The sequence below is a fragment of the Aquarana catesbeiana genome, linkage group LG05 (assembly GCF_042186555.1).
Source record: "Aquarana catesbeiana isolate 2022-GZ linkage group LG05, ASM4218655v1, whole genome shotgun sequence".
NCBI lineage: Eukaryota > Metazoa > Chordata > Amphibia > Anura > Ranidae > Aquarana > Aquarana catesbeiana.
In genome coordinates this window covers 152,829,697-152,848,253 of record NC_133328.1, presented here as the reverse complement: position 1 = coordinate 152,848,253, position 18,557 = coordinate 152,829,697, and the positions used below count along the sequence as shown (strand labels likewise).

The window sequence follows — 18,557 nt, the reverse complement described above, 5'->3', positions numbered from 1 at the left end:
CTTGACAAAGAGATCAGGGGAAGGGGCACATGGAGGAGGAAATCATGTGAGCTTTATTTTGGATAGATCGAGTTTGAGGAAGTGGTGTGACATCTAGGCTGCTATATCTGTTAGCAAATTAGTGATTTGATCTGCAGCCATGTGACCAATCCTCTACTGTCAGAACCGGTGTGTGGGCAGCTGGGCAAGGGCCCAATAGAGTGCAGCGTCTCTGTAAGACACAGCTACTGTGGGGAGCCCCTTACTGCCAGAGTACTCCAAGTACAATTGGGTGGTGTTTTGTCCTTGGGCCTTGGATCCCACCACACCATTGTTACCAGGACTACCCTTAACTTTACTGAGAAGAATGTCTTTGAGGATGATCACAAGTATATTTTGGGCTGTTTCACACTGGTGGCCAAAACAAGCAGCTGGACTGCAGTTTTACTGCCCCTACCCCCCAGTCGCCTACTGGAACTCAAACAGTGCAGCCTGACAAGGCTGTACACATGCAAATTTTACTCTGGCTGCAAAGGCGGCACCACCTGTCAAACTTACCCACTGAGAACAATGGGGCGGCAACTACTGTAAGCAAAACACAAGCCACAACAGATCGCTTTTCAGAGGTAATCTTACCACCTGTCTGAAAGAGTATTTTGTGTTCTAAACTATTTTTATAAACTATTTTACTGAAGTAATTATTCTCAGCTAGACTTTGGGGTTGATTTACTAAAACTGGAGAGTGCCAAATCTGGTACAGCTCTGCGTGGTAGCCAACTAGCTTCTAACTTCAGATTGTTCATTTAAGTTTTGACAAAAAAAGTCTCCAGTTTTAGTACATCAACCCCTTTATGTAACTTTAAAAGTCTTATAGAGACTATACAATGCAGTCACATGTTACTCTGACTGAGTCACTGAGAAATTGCTGCGAAGAGTCCATGTTTCTGCTGTTACTATAACCTGTTTTTTTTGTTTTTTTGTTTTTTTATCATTCTGCAGTGTACGCATGGTTTTTGTCATCCTGAACCAGATTTGTATTGTTGCTTTTAACTTTACACCTGTTTAGTAAATTGCAAGCTACAATTACACCCTCTCTGAATCAGCTCATAGTCGTTACCTATGATGTTAAACAAGCACATTTTGAGCTAGCTAGTAAAAAGCAATCAGTCAGACTAGATCAATCTTTCTTTTAGGATAGGATAAAACAGTAAAAAAAAAGTAGGTGTAGATTCTTAATTTCATTAGGATTGCTAAAGCAACGTGTATCATAAATATATTTTTTTTATATAAAAATACTTCTGTCACCTTTTTTTCTTAATTTGTTGCATCTTCTTCAGCTTATTTGCACCCATCTTCTGTCTATATGCTTATCCTCCAGCAATGCATGGAAGATTTTCTGATGGTGACAACAGTGAACCATGTCTGAGTATGGTGTGTTGAAATATTGTCACGCCTGTGTGAAAGGGTGACATTGTAGAAGCAGAGCTGGGAGACATTAACAGATTGTTAAAAAAGTAAGTGCCTGAACAAATGGCAGGATCGCCAAATGCATTACTTAAATGAAAGCTGCAGATTTAACTATATTGAAAATCATTTTTTAACCACTTCCCGCCCGGCCCATAGCAGATGACGGCTGGGCAGTGGTTCAGTTATCCTGACTGGGCGTCATATGATGTCCAGCAGGAAAACATGCCTCCGCGCTCCCGTGGGGGCGCGCATAGCGGCGATTGGTGTAGCGGTGTGTCACTCTGACACACTGCTCCACCGATCTTGGTAAAGAACCTCCGGCGGAGGGTCTTTACCACATGAACAGCCATGTCCAATCACGGCTGATCATGATGTCAATAGGAAGAGCCGTTGATCGGTTTTTCCTCACTCGCGTCTGACAGACGCGAGTAGAGGAGAGCCGATCGGCGGCTCTCCTGGCAGGGGGGTCTGCGCTGATTGTTTATCAGCGCAGCCCCCCCTCAGATGCCCACACTACACCACCAGGGAAGCCTCCCAGGACCACCAGGGAGCTGGGCAACACGTGGATGGCCAGGTATGTACCCAATGGCCATCCACATGTGCCCAATGTGCCCAATCTGTGCCAATCAGTGCCCACAAATGGGCACTGACTGGCACCATTTTAAATCAGTGATGCCCAGCAATGCCGCCCATCAATGTGATCAGTGCCACCAATCAGTGTCAACAGTGCCACCCATCAGTGTCCATCTATGCCACCTATTAATGCCCATCCCTGCCCACCAGGGCCCACCTATCAGTGCCCATCAGTGCCCATTTGTGCCACCTATCAGTGCCACCCATAAGTACCCACCAGTGCCACCCATAAGCACCCATCAATGCCACCTACGAGTGCCCATCAGTGCCGCCTCTGAGTGCCCATCGGTGCCACCTATGAGTGCCCATCAGTGCTGCATACCAGTGCCACCTATCAGTGCCCATCAGTGCCCATCAGTGCCGCCTATCAGTGCCCATCATCAGTGCCCACCAGTGCCACCTCATCAGTGCCACCTCATTTGTTCCACCTCATCGGTGCCCATCAGTGCCATTGTATCAGTGCCCGTCAGTGCAGCCATATCAGTGTCCATCATTGAAGAAGAAAACGTACTTATTTACAAAAATTTTTAACAGAAACAAAGAAAAACATGTTTTTCTCCCAAATTTTTGTTTTTTTTTATTTGTTGCGCAAAAAATAAAAACCGCAATGGTGATCAAATACCACCAAAAGAAAGCTTTATTTGTGGGAACAAAATGATAAAAAATTTGTTTGGGTACAGTGTTGCATGAGCGCGCAATTGTCATTCAAATTGCGACAGCGCTGAAAGCTGAAAATTGGCCTGGGCGGGAAGGTGTCTAAGTACCTGGTATTGAAGTGGTTAAATTACGCAGTATTTACATTTTTGCGATTTTGCATTTGAGTTTACATCTACTTTAAATAAACATGTAACATGCAGCTTTAATAACACATTATGACTTGGAACACCACTGTAAGTGCTGGACATTACCGTCACAGTGATCCGCTACTCAAGAGGGTGCTGGCATCTAGAATGCTCATCCAGGAAGCATGCTATCTATGTAATGTAGGGACGCAACACACTCACAGCTCAATGTGAAATAATAGCAAAAATAGCCTTTAGGTTTGGCTCCTCCTAGGCTATGCCCCTAATGCTTCAGGGGGCATGGCTTTGGAGGAGCCAAAGCTGAGGCTGTTTTTCACTATTATTTCACATTAAGCTGTGAGTGTGTGGCATCCCTACACTACACGTATAAAAAAACACAGTTTTGTTTCACCAGTCATTCACACATAAGTTCCATGAATACTCTTTATAAGGCTGGGTTCAGACTAGAGAACGCAGGGGCTCACAGCAGGAGTCCGGTGCATCTCATTCACTGTTTCAGGTATGATTTTAGTCTGAATTTTGTGCTGACTTCAGACCTGAAATGGACCAGAAGATGCACAGGACTCCTGTGCAATTTGCACCGGAGCTGCTGCAGAGATGTGCGAACTGGCTCCATAGAGAGCCAGTCACAATCTCCTGCTATGCAAATTGGATGCAGGAAAACCCACATCCAATTCGCAATAGTGTGAACCCAGCCTAAAGGATAACTTTGTTCTTTTGTCTGATCTGTCAGTCTCACCCTTGTTGTTGCATTCTCAGTATAATAAAACAAAGAAAAACAGCAGGGAAAGTAAAACTTCAAAATGGCAGCAGCAGATAGATAGACCAAGCAATTAAGAACAAATATTTTGCTCTCTGATTACCCAGAAGGGTGGTAAGTGGTGTCAACCCAACTGAAATATAGGTTTTGGGGGAAGTGATGCTTGAATTGAAATGATGGAATTACTTTCCTTAGCATATAGGCTACACATCATGGAGAGACATATTAGCCTGGAATCCCACCCAACCCTGCTCTGGTCATTTAGTCCAAAGCCCTCGAGCATGTCGCCGCCTCTACCACCACTCCTGCCCCGGCCGGCTCCAGCCTGCTGAGACCAGCCAAGCCGTACCTGCCTGCAGATGGGCTCCCAATCCTGGAGCTTTGGATGAAGCAGACAGTCATGCTGCAGCTGAAGGAGGTGGATGGAAGAGTCCCTGACACGACCCCGGAGATCTTCGGAAAAAAGATGATCTTGGAGCAGGAGTTCAGCAAAGTGGAGACACTGTCCATGCAGACCTTCACAAAAGGTATTTTCTTTATCACTTTTGTGTCCTTTCAGGTCTGCAGATGATACTGGGAGATGGTGAAGACTAGTGACCTGGAATCCCCTTTCGGTAACTTTTTTGCAAACTGTCCCATACAAAGGGATGAGAGGCGGGTGATGATGGCCATGAAGGACCCCCATATCCAAGGAAAGGACATAGCCACCTACCTCCAGAGGTTCTGCATCGTGGCAAAGGACCCGGTCCGAATCCTCAATGCCAACAACTTCTGGATAGGTAAGTGGGCTGTGTTTTGCAGGCTAAGGAGAGACTCTTCGGGGGACCTCTAGCACCTGCAGCCGTGCTTCTCCCTGGGCAACTCCACAGGAATCCTCTACTACCTCGGCATGCCCCACAACTGTAACAGATGTGGCCATCCTGGACACATAAGCAAGGATTGCACAGAGCTTGTTTGCAGGTTCTGTCGGGTTGCAGGCTACAAGACCAAGGACTGTCCGAGGTCCAAAGCCTGCAACCTCTGTGGATTGGCAGAGCACATCTTCAGAGACTGCCCCCAGAGAACCCGGACCTATGCTGGAGCCCTGATCCAGGGTATGTCATCTTCCAGCACTGGGAGGAAGACGCCAGAAAACAAGAAGCCAAAGGAGTCTCGAAAGGCCACAGGTAAGTCCCCTCCCACCCCTGCCCCTGCCTCCGGTACACCCCTACCCACCCCCTCCATGCTGGAGGAAGAGATCACAATTTTGTATAAGTGGAAAGGGGAGAGATTGGATCTAAAAAATTGGCATCCGATCTCTCTCTTGAATGTGGACTACAAAATCCTTGCCAAGGTTTTAGCCAACAGGCTGAAGTGACGGTGTTTTGTGCCGATCGGTGCTCCATCGACACACTCGCCCAGACCTGTGAGGACTTCGGCAAAGCTTCAGGGGCGAAGGTCAACTGCGGGAAGTCAGAAGTCATGCTCTTCTGAAAGTGGTTCCTGCCTTCTTCTGCACCATTCCTTTCAGCGTCAAAATGGACTTCATCAAAATTCTTGGGGTCTGGTTTGGAGTCCTGGGAGGAGAGACTGGACAAAATGTGGCAGAGGTATGGACTTTGGAGCCTCAGAGAACTCACCATCTAAAGTAAAAAACTGGTATTCCGCAGCGAGATTCTCCCTGTGTTGCAGTACCTCGCCCAGGCATGGACCCCCCGGGTTAACACCTGCAAGGCCCTCACCAGGGCAGTGTTTCAATTCATCTGGAGCTCCAAAATGGACAAAGTGAGGCGGGCGGTTATGTTTAAGGAACCTGTCAAGGGTAGTAAGGGCGTGCCTGACATCGCCACCCTACTGAGGCTGTTCTTTGCTTGTAATTGCATCCACAGGACTTTGGTTGACAGAACTTTGGACTCTGGTGGTAACTCCATGTCCCATTTTTTCCTCCTGCCTCTTTGGAGGTCCCTAGGAAGGGACAAGTGGGACAGTTCTATCCCCTACAACTGGGACACTCCTTGGTATTACTTGAATGCTTTACCAGTTTATCAGGGAGCTGGGGCTGCATGGAGTTAAGCCCAACTTTTGGAAGCCAAAAACTATCCACAAGTTGATTAGAGCATCAGACATTGTTGAGACTGTTCCAAGCCTCCCTTCAGCCATTTGCAAAGTGGTCTGGAGGAATGTTTCTTCAAAGAGACTCACCAACAGGCACAAAGATCTGGCATGGATGGCAATCCAAGGGGGGTTGCCGCTCAGGATATTCATGCATGCCAGAAGCCTGTGCAGATACAGGCACTGCCATTTTTGTATCATCCAGGAGGAAACTGCTCCAGAAAGCGCCTCATCCACCAGCGGGAGAGGATATCCATCGAGGACTGTCACAGACTGGTTCGCAGTCTGCTCAGAGACTATAACTTGATGGACTTTCAGGAGGAAGAGGCGGTCTGAAGATTTTCCCTCCCCCTTGTGTATCCTTTGGCAGTTCAATAAAGCTTTGGGCTTGTGATTTCATTCTGCCTCTCCCCTATCCCCCCCTACCCCCCATCACACCCATTGCCTGTTGAAATGCAACTTGTCTGAAAAGTTATATGACTTGTTTTTAGTTAATGCTTTCGGGGTAATGCGGCATCATGCATGATGTGATGTTTCAGGGTATTATTACTCTGCGCAACACATTAGGCACCATACCGCAGGATGAATGTAATTTATTTGTATGCTTGGAACTGTATTGTAATGTAGTGTATTTATGCCCTGCGTCGCAGTACAGAGTGGAATATACCCTGTTGAAGCATTTGTTTTTTGTATATTTTTATGCAAAATAAAGTATACATTTTCAATAAAAAAAAAAGTAGCCTGGAATCCTTAATTAGATCAATCTGCTGAGTACTTTTGAGGCCATGAGGTTGATTTACTAAAGCTGGAGAGTGCAAAATCTGGTGCAGCTCTGTATGGAAACCAGTCAGTTTTTTTTTAAAAAAAAAAGCTTAATTGAACAAGCTGAAGTTAGAAGCTGATTTGCTACCATATACAACTGCACAAGATTTTGCATTCCTCAGTTTTGGTAAACCGGCCCCTATGTAGTACTTATTGCAGCTTCCTATTACAAACAGGTACACCTAAAATATAAAATGTTGTGCATGTTTTCATTAGTTTTCCAATGCATTCAATATTTTGTAAAAAAAAAAACAGAAAATGGGCTAATTTATTTACGTGTTCTACTTTCTGTTTTGTTCTGAGCACTTTTATATCTAATGTCCTGATTTACAAGAGTCTTTGATGTTCTTCAAGAACAAGTGATCATTATGGCAAGGTAAATTAGAAACAATCAGTTTGTGCAGGTAAAAAATAATAATGCACATTATAACATCACTGCAAACAAAAACAATAATAAACACAGGGACACATTTTTGTTAGCAATGTTCAGATCTTGTTGTTTCTTTTTTTTCCCTTGTGAATGGGCAGCATTTCACAATAGAAATGTTGTAACTAATAAATAATATCAGGTTAATTGACCCAATTAAAATGACCAGTGGTGTAAATAATTACCAAACACGTTGAAATTAGGACTTGCTCTTGCATTTATCAACTATTGATTGCCAACTTTAACTGGCAGCTGTCCATTGGCATCCAAGGAGGCATTTTCTGGAGCTGATCAATGTATTTAGACTAGGCAAAGCATTACTAATATGTTCTTTTTAGAACTGCCAGGCACAACACCAAAGTCTGCTCAATGCCATGTGCACACAACACTCCTTTGAGAAATTTGAGTAAATTAAGACGCTATGCTGCTATTGATTATCTCAGTAATGTCTAGCATATGTAGAAAATTAAAAAAATATATAGCTACGTGCAGTATGGAATATTCTTTATTTGGCTCAGATATTTCAAATTCAGTGGAGGACTGAACAATCAAAATATTAAAAAAACTCTTGTGTCATAGCTTACACTTTAACAATACTTTAAGAGAAAATATATTGCTGTCATGCTATTATAACCAAGTGAAAGGTAACTTTATTATAACAAGCATTTGTAGTGCAACCAATACTGCAGCTGCTTTAGATTTCTCCATTTGCAAATCTCTGAACCATGAGAGGTCAATATATTCTCATTTTCTGCTAAGAGGGAATGGGATTCTTTCTGGTAAGTTTTCTCAGGAGAACTCAGGATTATTTACCTGCCTACCGAAGCTCTGCTACTTACAAGAATATTAGAATAAAAAGTATGAAGCTGTTTTTTGTGCATGCAGCTTAAATAAAAGTACTGAGTTGCAGTACTAGTGTGTTCTTAAAATAGATTGGGTTTTCTTGTAAGAAACATAGGGGTTGATTTACCAATAGCAAATAGACTTTCAATTATGTGCAAGCAAAAATATTGTTTTTTTTTTTTTTATTTTCCTTGCCCTTGATTAGGTATTCTAAGCAAAATAAATTTTCACCACATTCACTAAGGTAAGGAAAAATTTACTTGCAAGGTGAGTAGCCTATTTGCCTTTAGTAAAGGCCTGTTTATTTGCAAGGGGATTTGCTTTGGAGCTTAGTAAATGCGGTGAAGTTTCACTTTGCAAAGAATACCCAGACTGCTTGCCCATGATTGAATAATGTAAGTCAGCAGAGCTACACCTGATTCACTAAGCTCTAGGGATTAGGACTATGGAAGAAAAGGCAACATATGCAGAATGAAGCAGCCCTACTGGCTAATAGGAAGGAGGGTGCTGGTGGGCTGGCATTGACCATGGCTTTTAAAATGGCTTTCCTGTTGATCTAAGATAGCTACAAGGGGATATACTGTAGCTAGCTTGGGGAGGGGGAAATTCACTTAGGATTAATTCAATGCAGTAATGTTTACACTTTAAACATTTAAAAGCTCTTTATCAAGGTCATTTTTATAATTGTATAATATTATTTATAATTTTAATAAATTATAATCTTTGGTCTGTGGTTCTCCTCAAAGTGGTATAAATGAAATGGAAAGGGTAGACGCTGTTAGCAGGTGCAGTGGAAGAAGCTTAGCAGTGTGAATACATGTGAAAACTGTTGTGACAGCACAAAAGAGAAGTATGGCCATTCTTCTATTATAGGTCACAGGAGTGCACTTACTTGTGCTCTCCTGTGACTCAGAATTACCCAACAGCTAGCTAATGTCCACTGTCTGCTGGAGGGGAAGAGTACAGAGCACAGAGCAGTGACTGGCAGTTACCACTCTCTGTTCACAGCTCACTGAGAACTGAGTGAACAGCGGTCATGTGATCACTCAGTTCTTGGGCTTAGAGCCAGAGCGGGACACCTGCAGCATCACAGTATTGCAGCATAGAGGTGAGTATGTAGGTTTATTTTTTTAGTAACTTCTCCTTTAAGAAAGCAGTGCTTCCCAATGCTTGGAATTTTTTCTTAGAAATAAAAGAGAGGTGCTGCAATGCTTGGAAATTGTCACTAAGCTTGCTTGGGACTAGTAGTTAGATTCTCTGATCACTAATTGTGTGAACTGAGTCTCCCAGAGTCATGAGCAGTGAGAAATACACCATATAAACCTTTGTACACCATCCGTTGTGTGACAAATTCCAGCTCATTACTATTAAGAAGAACTTAATTCTGCATTCAAGATCATTGCTGAATATAGTTTCTTCTGTGAAGCTTGATGTCTTTGCATGGTAGTTTTGTCTGACCTCCTTGACAAATACTTCTCTGCTAGTCAATCACACATCTCCTATAAGGAAGCTGTCAAAATATCTAGAGCGTGTTTATGCCTTTTTTTGTAACTGTCAATTAAATATCCTGTGATTGAGAGGGTTTTGCCCACTGGAGACCCCATAACATAAAAAGTTCACTGAAGTATGCACCTGAAGCTGACCACTGGTCGATCAACATTATTCCCTATGACCATTTAGGGGTATACATATGTATTAGCAACAGCAATTAATTATTAAAAGCTTATTAAAGGCTTATTGGATGGTGCTTATAAATATGCCTCTTTTTCTAATGTGGTTCACACTATAATGTCCTGGAAATTTTGAAAGGAAGACATCCTGACAGGAGTTTTAACTATGCAGCCTGAATTTATTAAAGCCCAGTCATTAAGTCAGTGTAAAGTGTATAAATCCATATTAGTCAATCAATCAACCAATCAATCAACATGCTTATCAAGTTTCACTGATAAAGCTGATAAATGAGGCACGTGGTAGCAAAAAGGTAAATTGGTGGACATTCTTGGAGTTTTTATTATTGATTGCAATAGGATATAAGTAGGTATATCAGATACAATACATAACAATAATAAAATGGTATGGTAATACAGTACATAAGATCCCAAAATCAGTATCACATAATACATCAATAATATGGCAGTCAAGAATCTTCTGGAGTGCACCAAAGCATGATTGGGTAAAGCAGTAATGCATTGTAATACTTGCAAGGTCTATGACCTCATTGGTCCAGAAAAGGGGTAAACAAAGTACATTTGATAATCGGGTAATGTTAATTGAAACAAGGCGTATGGTAGCTCTATGCGTTTCGTGGCTAGAAAGCCACTCGTCAGGAGCCAGTACAAGATGTGTCTATGAATAAAAAAGATTGGCATGAATAGTAAGATAATGCAAATTGGGCAATGGTGGGGTTAGAACCCCCAAACCAAAGACCTGTTGACTCACTGTGGTTCGCATGATGGCGGTGTGACCGGGTACCGAAAACCGTCCGAACAAGTGCCACGGCAGACATCTCGTCCGAAGCCCCCCTCCAAAGCTGATCACTGGTCGATCATCATTATTCCCTATGACCATTTAGGGGTATACATATGTATTAGCAATAGCAATTATTCATTAAAAGTTTATTAAAGGCTTATTGGATGGTGCTTATAAATATGCCTCTTTTTTCTAATGCGGTTCACACTATAATGTCCTGGAAATTTTGAAAGGAAGACATCCTGACAGGAGTTTTAGCTATGCAGCCTGAATTTATTGAAGCCCAGTCATTAAGTCAGTGTAAAGTGTATAAATCCATATTAGTCAATCAATCAACCAATCAATCAATATGCTTATCAAGTTTTACTGATAAAGCTCCAATTGAATTAAATACAAACCAGAAATAGTAAATTATGCTTTGATAAAAGTGGTACATGCTTGCTGCTGGTATTTTAAAGTTGTAATTGTGAAAATTGTGGCAGTTCACTTGTTGCTCAGCATACAATATGTCACTATTGACATCCCAGGTTTCCATGCTATCTGACAAAAAAAATCTATTTTTGTATTTTAATTTTTTAAAGTTTTATTATAAAAGAGTTTTGGGCTGAATAACTTAGCAATTTGAAAAGCTTCAATATTTCTACACAAAATAATGGTCAAAATAATCAGTTCTTGTAATGCTAGGGGCAATGCTAATATGAAGTAAACTTATAAATAATTAATTAATTTATTTGATCATTTATCACTACTTCCCTGTATGTTCACCTCTGCTTCAACCTAAAGCATACACAAGCCACTGAACACTTATTAGGCTGTTTATGTCCATTAACCTTCATTCGTAAATTGCTTTCTTCCTAGGTAAAGTTCCAAAACATCATTATTCCACTTTGCCTATATTTATATATCCTAGAGAAAAGGAAGCCTCTGCCCAAAGAGCTGGTAGGAAACATCACTAAGTGATGACAAATCTAATTCAGACTTCCTACATTTTCAACACTAATCTATTATAATAAAATCAGTTAATCTAACACAGTTTACCAGAGTGACATACAAATACATAGACTATGGTATTATCTACTTTCAGCACCTGCCCCCTGGATCCTGCTCCCTCGCAAATGCTACGCTCACCCTCTGACTCAATTCTACACTCTAACTCACATTTTCAACCTCTCCCTCTCTTGTGGCATCTTCTCAAACTCTCTAAAACATGCGCTAGTCACCGCCATACTTAAAAAGCCCTCACTGGACCCCACCAATCTTAACAACCTACGTCCCATCTCCTTACTTGCCTTCTCCTCCAAACTTCTTGAAAGACTGATTTACAACCGACTAAGGGACCATCTGACCATGAATAAACTTCTTGATCCCCTTCAGTCCAGATTTCGCCCTCAACACTCCATGGAAACTGCTCTCCTTAAACTCTCAAATGACCTACAAACGGCTAAAACCAGTGAATACTATTCTGTACTACTTCTCCTGGATCTCTCTGCTGTCTTTGACACAGTGGACCACCCCCTCCTCCTCAATAAACTCCACTCCTTTGGTCTCTGTGACTGTACTCTTCGCTGGTTCTCATCCTACCTATCCCACCACTCCTTCAGTGTCACTTACAACTCTACTTCCTCCTCTCCTCATCCTTTCTCTGTTGGGGTCCCCCAAGGTTCTGTTCTTGGACCTCTCCTTTTCTCAATCTACACCACCTCCCTGGATCAGTTGATTGCCTCCCACGGCTTTAAATATCATCTCTACGCTGATGACACCCAAATCTATCTCTCCACCCCCCAGCTCTCTCCATCTGTCTCCTCACACATTACCAACTTACTAGCAGACATATCAGCCTGGATGTTACATCACTTCCTCCAACTCAACCTATCCAAAACTGAGCTCATGATATTTCCTCCCTCAGGTGCCGCTTCCTCTGATTTCTCTGTCAATATCAATGGCTCAACTATCAATGTGTCCCCCACGCCAAGGTCCTAGGTGTAATCCTGGACTCTGAACTAACCTTTTGGCCCCACACCCTATCGCTTTCCAAAATTTGCCACCTCAACCTCACAACATCTCCAAGATACGCCCCTTTCTAACCAATGTCACCACAAAGCTTCTAATCCACTCCCTGGTCATCTCCCGCCTCGACTACTGCAACTCCCTCCTCATTGACTTACCTCTAAATAGGCTATCCCCACTTCAGTCCATCATGAATGCTGCTGCCAGGCTCATCCACCTCACAAACTGCTCAGCGTCTGCTATACCCCTCTGCCAATCCCTCCATTGGGTGCCACTCAACTCAGTCACCGAATTAAATTCCAGATACTAGGGGTGCAACGGATCAAAAAATTCACGGTTCAGATCGTTCCTCGGATCAGGAGTCATGGTTCGGATCATTTTCGGATCAACAAAAAAATCTCCCCCACTGTAATATCCACGTCGTCTCCCCCACTGTAATATCCATGTCATCTCCCCCACTGTAATATCCACATCATCTCCCCCACTGTAATATCCAAAGTCTCCCCCACTGTAATATCCAAAATCTCCCCCACTGTAATATCCACGTCATCTCCCCACTGTAATATATCCATAATCTCCCCCACTGTAATATATCCACATGTCCCCCACTGTAATATATCCACATGTCCCCACTGTTATATATATCCACATCTCCCCCATTGTAATATATCCACATCTCCCCCCTGTAATATATCCACTTGTCACCCTCTGTAATATATCCACATATCCCCACTGTAATATATCCACATCTCTCCCACTGTAATATATCCAGTCCACATCTCCCCCACTGTAATATATCCACATGTCCCCCACTGTAATATATCCACATCTCCCCCCTGTAATATAGCCACATCTCCCCCACTGTAATATATCCAGTCCACGTGTCCCCCACAGTAATATAGCCACATATCCCCACTGTTATATCCAAAATCTCCCCCACTGCAGTGCTGTAATATCCACAGACTCCCACAGACTCCCCACTGTATACATTATGAGATGAGTATTAGTAAGACTAGTGCTGTTAGTCTTACTTTACAGTTAAGAATAGAAGCCGCCAAGCCAGCCACCGGACCCACGATTTGAGGGCAGGGTGATGACGTCAGAGTGCAGCTCAGCGCTGCCGGGTGTACCAAGATGGCCACGGCTCCAGAGCTAGGCCGAAGCCGCGGCCTTTCCTAAGACCCAAGGTCGTGGAGCGCTCCGCGGATCACGGGTGTGCCGATCCGAACAGGTTGACCCGTTCGGATCACTGATCGGTAACGATTCGTTGCACCCCTACCAGATACTAACTATAACTTATAAAGCCATCCACAACCTGGCCCCCAGCTACATCTCTAACCTAGTCTCAAAATACCAACCTAATCGTTCTCTTCACTCCTCCCAAGACCTCCTGTTCTCAAACTCCCTTGTCACCTCATCCCATGCTTGTCTTCAGGACTTCTCCAGAGCCTCTTCGATCCTCTGGAATGCTCTACCAAAATCCATCCGATTTTCTCCTACTTTATCCACTTTCAGACAATCCCTGAAAACTAATTTCTTCAGAGAAGCCTATCTGACTCCCACCTAACAACTGTACATTTATCTTCTCAATCAGCACATCACCCACAGTTATTACCTCTTGTATCTCTTGACCTTCCCTCTTAGATTGTAAGCTCTAAGGAGCAGGGCCCTCTGATTCCTACTGTATCAAAGGGTATTGTATTTGTACTGTCTACCCTCGAGTTGTAAAGCACTACGTAAACTGTTGGCGCTAAATAAATCCTGTATAATAATAATAATAATAATAATAATAATAACAAATAGACGTTTTTAGTTTTTTTCAGAGGGACAATAAAAATGTATAGAATACAGAAAAGTGAAAACAGCAAGAAATAGGAAGATTATAGAAAACATCAGCATTAAAAGGTTTCAGTATTATTCAAAACACTCAGCTAATTAGTATTTTTTTTTAGTGTAAGCTTAATAAAGTTATATGACATCATGTTTCATTTTAGCTTTTTCCTGACAGGACAGAATTCACCAGTGCAGTTAACAAAATATTTCCATAACATTAGTAAAAAAATATAGAATTGTCATGTCCTTGTAAATTTGATTGCTTTTGGCCCCAGTTCACATCTAAGCAAATTGAAGCACGATTTGAAGTTTTCCCAGAAGTGCTTCAATGTTCAACACTAGGATTTCCATTATATTCATTGGTGCCTGTTCACACCTGAGCATATTGTCACTTTAATCTTGAAGTTGATTTTTTTTTAAAAGTACACGAGCTATCGAGTTTCATGTCTTGGCCCCAAGAGACTTCAATAGGAGCGCCTGATGAAAAACACACATAAAATGCATTTTTCTGCAGTTCCTTGCCTATTGACTAGCTTTCCATTGGCTAAAAATAAAAATAAAAAGATAATCAAGCCTAACATGCCCACAAAAAAAAATGCCTGAAAAACAACCAAAGACTCTAAAATCAAGTGTGAATGCAGCCTTCATCCTGTATGGAGTACACAGCATATGACTAGAACACTAGAAGCCAGCTTACCCAATCAGATATGAAATCTATCAGCAACAATTATTTATTTATAGAACGAAGTGCATTTTGGCTAGGAGTCACATCCAAACCATAGAATGCAAAAAAATTGCGGGACCAGTTAGCAATAACCTGCCTAAATAACCAGACTTTAAAGCCTCAGCATGGAAGACAAAACTCATTTATAAAAAGAATCTAATAATTTGAAAAAATAATATTAAATTTGTTTTGTTTCCCATGCTGAGCCTTTAAAGTTCGGTTATTTATGCGGGTTCTGGCTAACTGGTCCCTCATCTTGTTGTAATAATTTAGAGAAGCAAATCCTTTAATGATAAATAATTGGGATGATAGTGGTACCAAGAAACTAAGATCGACATAGCAGAAAATCTTGGAATGGGTGATGTGAGCTTCCAGTGTATTTTGCTATTTCAAACCTATAAAAGTTACTATGGATCATGAAGCAGAATGATTTGTGGCCAATGAGAAGTCACATACCACTTTAGTTACAACTCTGTATGTCTTCTTCCCTAACTTCAAAGCTGTCTATTAGCCAACATTTCTGTGTGAGAGGAACAGGTAACACATTACACTGAGCTCTGTTTCTTGAGCAGATGTTTGTAGCAGACTGAGCTTAGCATAGGCATAGATAAGCAGATATCCAGAGAATGATTTCTGTGAAAATATGTACTCCTCACTAAGTCACCCTACAGAGCACCAAGATCCACTGCATTTCTCACAAAACTATGACAATGTGACAAGAGTAGTACTTTGATTCCTTGCTCTTTTACATAGAAATGTAAAGTATAAGGCCCACTTGCGGGGAGCTATTCTAAAAAAGGTAGAAAAATCTCCCTGTGTAATAATGAGCATTTGTGACTTTCATGTTAAATATGGACACCTGTAGTGTAAACTGTTAATCCTCCTGATCCCAAACAGATCAAAAGCAGCATATCTCCAAAGGCTCATACTTGCTTCCTTTGATCCGTATGTAGTTGCTGCTGAAATAATAACAATAACAGTGACAACTAAGCTTTCCTACCTGCATACTTCTTGCAAGCAGGGGAAGTTCTATGAGAAAATTGCATTCTCACCTCATCTTCTAAAGTAGAAGGGAGAGGGTGTGAAAAAATGTCAACTGGATTCCAAACTTAGTTCCTCTTGCTGTATTTATTGATTGTCAAAATGACTGCATACAAAAAAAGCCTTCTTTGATGTGTTTCACCACTCCTGGATTGCTCACTGTGTTCCAGCACAAGAAGACCAGTGCAGACACATGTGCATGTTTTTGTGCAAAAAGTCAGTACTAGATGTGTATTAAGCATGCATTATAAACAGTGTGAGCATTGATGCAATGCCCTATTTAACCTGCACTGTGACATGGACATATTGCTGAGTGGGCTTTAGCTTTTGTTCCTGATTTACCTATGGATTGACCTGCTACTTCTGCTTTCCCATTGATGATCAGGCTTGCCTTTGGCCTGTTTCTGGATCATTGTCTGCCTCTGGTGACCTTGGTCTGTGCTTTGGACTCTTCTCTCTTCTTTTGATTTTGTTCCATGCTGCCCATCTGTTAACTGACCTTAGCCTATATCCTGACATTACCTCTGCCTTATGTTCCTGTACCTCACTGCTTGGCTGATGTTGACTTCAGCCTATATCCTGACACTGCCCTTGCCTTCCAACATCCAGCTGTTCAAGACCTTTGGCTTATGCCTTATGATCAGGTGCTTCCTGCAATTTTGGCCCTCATGCCACTCTGCATTCTCACATCCCCTGTCACCACTACCAGGGTTGTTAGACAACTGGTGCAAGAGAAGCCCCCGCTCCAGTGCAAATTCCACCAGGTACATGACACCACCTTTTAAAATGTAAGTTTTGGTGTTCCATAGAACCCTTGAGTGCCCTTCCAGTAAGCTTCATATCTGTGTCATGTAATGTAAACTATTGTAATCACTAGGAATGGTCCCGATGTTCGAGTCATATCTTGACCTGCCAGACTGCATGGTCGGATAAGGATCTGGTATGGATTTTAGGGGGACCCCACGCAAATTTTTAAAAAAAGTTTTGCATGTAGTTCCCCTTAAAATTCATACCAGACCTTAAAAATTGTGTAAAAATTACTAAAGCGCTGATGTGAATGATTGTATCAAATCGTGAATCAAAATTATATTAAGATGAACAAATGATAGTAACTGCTATTATTGTGTTATGTGCTGATATCACAAAAAAGTAAATATATAAAAAGTTAATAAAGCGCTACCATCAACCTTAATATAGCACAGTGATCTAATAAATATTGTAATCCAATAAAGGATGTGATCCTATAAAGAATAAATAAACTAATCATATATAAGTGTCCAGTAAACCACACAAGATATAAATTAATCACTGTTCTTCCAAAATGCTTGTAGATTTCTGGAGATGCTGGGAAAAAAGTCAAATACCACTCATTTGTAAGATAAAACACAAAAGGACAACTATACCCAAATGATCAGGTGTGTAGTCTCTGATTTCGTTCACATGTGGTGGATTGCTTTCATACCTTCATTGCTTTCAATCCTTCATAGATCGATATCGCTCGAATAAAAGAAAGAACATACCTCATTGCGCAAATAAATAAACTAAAAACGACATGTGGGCAATAAAACATAATTGCACTCACACATGCCCCGCAATAAGATCACATTTAAGAAGGTCAGTTGCATATATTCAGTCTCCTCACTTAGCTTTTTTCTTGCTCACACAGCACTGGGGTTGCTGGCTCCTCCTATGCTTTACATCACTGGCATGTGACTTTTTCAAGGTACCTTCTGATCTTCTTAAATGCAACTGACCTTCTTAAATGCGATCTTATTGCGGGGCATGTGTGAGTGCAATTGTGTTTTATTACCCACATGTCGTTTTTAGTTTATTTATTTGCGCAATGAGGTATGTTCTTTCTTTTATTCAAGCAATATCGATCTATGAAGGATTGAAAGCAATGAAGGTATGAAAGCAATCCACCACATGTGAACAACATCAGAGACTACACACCTGATCATTTGGGTATCGTTGTCCTTTTTGTGTTTTATCTTACAAATGAGTGGTATTTGACTTTTTCCCAGCATCTCCAGAAATCTACAAGCATTTTGGAAGAACAGTAATTAATTTATATCTAGTGTGGTTTACTGGACACTTATGTATGATTAGTTTATTTATTCTTTATAGGATCACATCCTTTATTGGGTCACATTATTTATTAGATCACTGTGCTATATTAAGATTGATGGTAGCGCTTTATTAACTTTTTATATATGGACTCGGGGGTACCCTACGCCATTTTTTTTTTTTCATTTTTTCTTTCATCTATATTGCCAGGAGCTGGCAATACATTACAGCCACGAGCAAGTTTACAGTAAATTTTTTCCTTTAGAAATGTCATTATTGCTGCGACATGTTCTATACATCACACAGATGTGCCACTTTACAGGCAGACCATTATTATTATTATTATAATACGAGATTTATATAGCACCAACAGTTTACGCAGCACTTTACAATGTATAGGGGGGGGCAACACAATTACAGTACAGTTCAATACAAAAGGTACAGGAGGGCCCTGCTCATAGAGCTTACATTCGAAAGGGAGGGGGTGGTGGTACAAAAGGTAAAAACTGCACAGAATTATTTGATGGGGTGACTCGGGGACAGTTATGTGGGTGTGGGATAGGCTTCCCTGAATAAATTAGTTTTCAGGGA

General features: G+C 41.5%; 1 protein-coding gene and 1 pseudogene across 1 annotated transcript in view; one reads left to right on the top strand and one right to left on the bottom strand.

Moving 5' to 3' along the window:
• Positions 1-18,557, bottom strand: part of RBMS3 (RNA binding motif single stranded interacting protein 3) — a 1,276,696-nt gene that overhangs the window by 705,482 nt on the left and 552,657 nt on the right. The gene's annotated exons all lie outside the window — the stretch shown is intronic.
• Positions 1-18,557, top strand: part of LOC141145732 (uncharacterized) — a 96,996-nt pseudogene that overhangs the window by 10,148 nt on the left and 68,291 nt on the right.